The sequence below is a fragment of the Phaseolus vulgaris genome, chromosome 11, assembly GCF_051622355.1.
Source record: "Phaseolus vulgaris cultivar YP4 chromosome 11, ASM5162235v1, whole genome shotgun sequence".
NCBI classification, from domain to species: Eukaryota; Viridiplantae; Streptophyta; class Magnoliopsida; order Fabales; family Fabaceae; genus Phaseolus; species Phaseolus vulgaris.
Window position 1 is genome coordinate 56,395,001 of NC_143508.1, and position 5,000 is coordinate 56,400,000.

Here is a 5,000-nt window from a genome sequence, read left to right on the forward strand (position 1 = left end):
TGTGGCTTGGTGGTGATTTTGGTGAAAAACGAAAATCATGGTTTTGGAAAAGTGGCTGGACTCAATCCTCACAAATGCCTTCAAAGTGATGTGGGAGAAGTTTGGGATCAAAAGGAATTGATTTTGACATGGTTGGTGCATAGCCAAGTTCCATGATTTTGGATTTTTGGCTTGATTTTGTGACTTGGTGGTGATTTTGGTGAAAAACGAAAATGTTGGTTTTGGAAAACTGGCTGGACTCAATCCTCACAAATGCCTCCAAAGTGATGTGGGAGAAGTTTGGGATCAAAAGGAATTGATCTTGACATGGTTGGTGCATAGCCAAGTTCATGATTTTGGATTTTTGGCTTGATTTTGTGGCTTGGTGGTGATTTTGGTGAAAAACGAAAATCATGGTTTTGGAAAAGTGGCTGGACTCAATCCTCACAAATGCCTTCAAAGTGATGTGGGAGAAGTTTGGGATCAAAAGGAATTGATCTTGACATGGTTGGTGCATAGCCAAGTTCATGATTTTGTGACTTGGTGGTGATTTTGGTGAAAAACGAAAATGTTGGTTTTGGAAAACTGGCTGGACTCAATCCTCACAAATGCCTCCAAAGTGATGTGGGAGAAGTTTGGGATCAAAAGGAATTGATCTTGACATGGTTGGTGCATAGCCAAGTTCATGATTTTGGATTTTTGGCTTGATTTTGTGGCTTGGTGGTGATTTTGGTGAAAAACGAAAATCATGGTTTTGGAAAACTGGCTGGACTCAATCCTCACAAATGCCTTCAAAGTGATGTGGGAGAAGTTTGGGATCAAAAGGAATTGATCTTGACATGGTTGGTGCATAGCCAAGTTCATGATTTTGTGGCTTGGTGGTGATTTTGGTGAAAAACGAAAATGTTGGTTTTGGAAAACTGGCTGGACTCAATCCTCACAAATGCCTCCAAAGTGATGTGGGAGAAGTTTGGGATCAAAAGGAATTGATCTTGACATGGTTGGTGCATAGCCAAGTTCATGATTTTGGATTTTTGGCTTGATTTTGTGGCTTGGTGGTGATTTTGGTGAAAAACGAAAATCATGGTTTTGGAAAAGTGGCTGGACTCAATCCTCACAAATGCCTCCAAAGTGATGTGGGAGAAGTTTGGGATCAAAAGGAATTGATCTTGGCATGGTTGGTGCATAGCCAAGTTCCATGATTTTGGATTTTTGGCTTGATTTTGTGACTTGGTGGTGATTTTGGTGAAAAACGAAAATGTTGGTTTTGGAAAACTGGCTGGACTCAATCCTCACAAATGCCTCCAAAGTGATGTGGGAGAAGTTTGGGAGCAAAAGGAATTGATCTTGACATGGTTGGTGCATAGCCAAGTTCATGATTTTGTGACTTGGTGGTGATTTTGGTGAAAAACGAAAATGTTGGTTTTGGAAAACTGGCTGGACTCAATCCTCACAAATGCCTCCAAAGTGATGTGGGAGAAGTTTGGGATCAAAAGGAATTGATCTTGACATGGTTGGTGCATAGCCAAGTTCATGATTTTGTGACTTGGTGGTGATTTTGGTGAAAAACGAAAATGTTGGTTTTGGAAAACTGGCTGGACTCAATCCTCACAAATGCCTCCAAAGTGATGTGGGAGAAGTTTGGGATCAAAAGGAATTGATCTTGACATGGTTGGTGCATAGCCAAGTTCATGATTTTGTGACTTGGTGGTGATTTTGGTGAAAAACGAAAATGTTGGTTTTGGAAAACTGGCTGGACTCAATCCTCACAAATGCCTTCAAAGTGATGTGGGAGAAGTTTGGGATCAAAAGGAATTGATTTTGACATGGTTGGTGCATAGCCAAGTTCCATGATTTTGGATTTTTGGCTTGATTTTGTGACTTGGTGGTGATTTTGGTGAAAAACGAAAATCATGGTTTTGGAAAAGTGGCTGGACTCAATCCTCACAAATGCCTCCAAAGTGATGTGGGAGAAGTTTGGGATCAAAAGGAATTGATCTTGACATGGTTGGTGCATAGCCAAGTTCATGATTTTGGATTTTTGGCTTGATTTTGTGGCTTGGTGGTGATTTTGGTGAAAAACGAAAATCATGGTTTTGGAAAAGTGGCTGGACTCAATCCTCACAAATGCCTTCAAAGTGATGTGGGAGAAGTTTGGGATCAAAAGGAATTGATTTTGACATGGTTGGTGCATAGCCAAGTTCCATGATTTTGGATTTTTGGCTTGATTTTGTGACTTGGTGGTGATTTTGGTGAAAAACGAAAATGTTGGTTTTGGAAAACTGGCTGGACTCAATCCTCACAAATGCCTCCAAAGTGATGTGGGAGAAGTTTGGGATCAAAAGGAATTGATCTTGACATGGTTGGTGCATAGCCAAGTTCATGATTTTGGATTTTTGGCTTGATTTTGTGGCTTGGTGGTGATTTTGGTGAAAAACGAAAATCATGGTTTTGGAAAAGTGGCTGGACTCAATCCTCACAAATGCCTTCAAAGTGATGTGGGAGAAGTTTGGGATCAAAAGGAATTGATCTTGACATGGTTGGTGCATAGCCAAGTTCATGATTTTGTGACTTGGTGGTGATTTTGGTGAAAAACGAAAATGTTGGTTTTGGAAAACTGGCTGGACTCAATCCTCACAAATGCCTCCAAAGTGATGTGGGAGAAGTTTGGGATCAAAAGGAATTGATCTTGACATGGTTGGTGCATAGCCAAGTTCATGATTTTGGATTTTTGGCTTGATTTTGTGGCTTGGTGGTGATTTTGGTGAAAAACGAAAATCATGGTTTTGGAAAACTGGCTGGACTCAATCCTCACAAATGCCTTCAAAGTGATGTGGGAGAAGTTTGGGATCAAAAGGAATTGATCTTGACATGGTTGGTGCATAGCCAAGTTCATGATTTTGTGGCTTGGTGGTGATTTTGGTGAAAAACGAAAATGTTGGTTTTGGAAAACTGGCTGGACTCAATCCTCACAAATGCCTCCAAAGTGATGTGGGAGAAGTTTGGGATCAAAAGGAATTGATCTTGACATGGTTGGTGCATAGCCAAGTTCATGATTTTGGATTTTTGGCTTGATTTTGTGGCTTGGTGGTGATTTTGGTGAAAAACGAAAATCATGGTTTTGGAAAAGTGGCTGGACTCAATCCTCACAAATGCCTCCAAAGTGATGTGGGAGAAGTTTGGGATCAAAAGGAATTGATCTTGGCATGGTTGGTGCATAGCCAAGTTCCATGATTTTGGATTTTTGGCTTGATTTTGTGACTTGGTGGTGATTTTGGTGAAAAACGAAAATGTTGGTTTTGGAAAACTGGCTGGACTCAATCCTCACAAATGCCTCCAAAGTGATGTGGGAGAAGTTTGGGAGCAAAAGGAATTGATCTTGACATGGTTGGTGCATAGCCAAGTTCATGATTTTGTGACTTGGTGGTGATTTTGGTGAAAAACGAAAATGTTGGTTTTGGAAAACTGGCTGGACTCAATCCTCACAAATGCCTCCAAAGTGATGTGGGAGAAGTTTGGGATCAAAAGGAATTGATCTTGACATGGTTGGTGCATAGCCAAGTTCATGATTTTGTGACTTGGTGGTGATTTTGGTGAAAAACGAAAATGTTGGTTTTGGAAAACTGGCTGGACTCAATCCTCACAAATGCCTCCAAAGTGATGTGGGAGAAGTTTGGGATCAAAAGGAATTGATCTTGACATGGTTGGTGCATAGCCAAGTTCATGATTTTGTGACTTGGTGGTGATTTTGGTGAAAAACGAAAATGTTGGTTTTGGAAAACTGGCTGGACTCAATCCTCACAAATGCCTTCAAAGTGATGTGGGAGAAGTTTGGGATCAAAAGGAATTGATTTTGACATGGTTGGTGCATAGCCAAGTTCCATGATTTTGGATTTTTGGCTTGATTTTGTGACTTGGTGGTGATTTTGGTGAAAAACGAAAATCATGGTTTTGGAAAAGTGGCTGGACTCAATCCTCACAAATGCCTCCAAAGTGATGTGGGAGAAGTTTGGGATCAAAAGGAATTGATCTTGACATGGTTGGTGCATAGCCAAGTTCATGATTTTGGATTTTTGGCTTGATTTTGTGGCTTGGTGGTGATTTTGGTGAAAAACGAAAATCATGGTTTTGGAAAAGTGGCTGGACTCAATCCTCACAAATGCCTTCAAAGTGATGTGGGAGAAGTTTGGGATCAAAAGGAATTGATTTTGACATGGTTGGTGCATAGCCAAGTTCCATGATTTTGGATTTTTGGCTTGATTTTGTGACTTGGTGGTGATTTTGGTGAAAAACGAAAATGTTGGTTTTGGAAAACTGGCTGGACTCAATCCTCACAAATGCCTCCAAAGTGATGTGGGAGAAGTTTGGGATCAAAAGGAATTGATCTTGACATGGTTGGTGCATAGCCAAGTTCATGATTTTGGATTTTTGGCTTGATTTTGTGGCTTGGTGGTGATTTTGGTGAAAAACGAAAATCATGGTTTTGGAAAAGTGGCTGGACTCAATCCTCACAAATGCCTTCAAAGTGATGTGGGAGAAGTTTGGGATCAAAAGGAATTGATCTTGACATGGTTGGTGCATAGCCAAGTTCATGATTTTGTGACTTGGTGGTGATTTTGGTGAAAAACGAAAATGTTGGTTTTGGAAAACTGGCTGGACTCAATCCTCACAAATGCCTCCAAAGTGATGTGGGAGAAGTTTGGGATCAAAAGGAATTGATCTTGACATGGTTGGTGCATAGCCAAGTTCATGATTTTGGATTTTTGGCTTGATTTTGTGGCTTGGTGGTGATTTTGGTGAAAAACGAAAATCATGGTTTTGGAAAACTGGCTGGACTCAATCCTCACAAATGCCTTCAAAGTGATGTGGGAGAAGTTTGGGAGCAAAAGGAATTGATCTTGACATGGTTGGTGCATAGCCAAGTTCATGATTTTGGTGTTTTGGCTTGATTTTGTGGCTTGGTGGTGATTTTGGTGAAAAACGAAAATCATGGTTTTGGAAAACTGGCTGGACTCAATCCT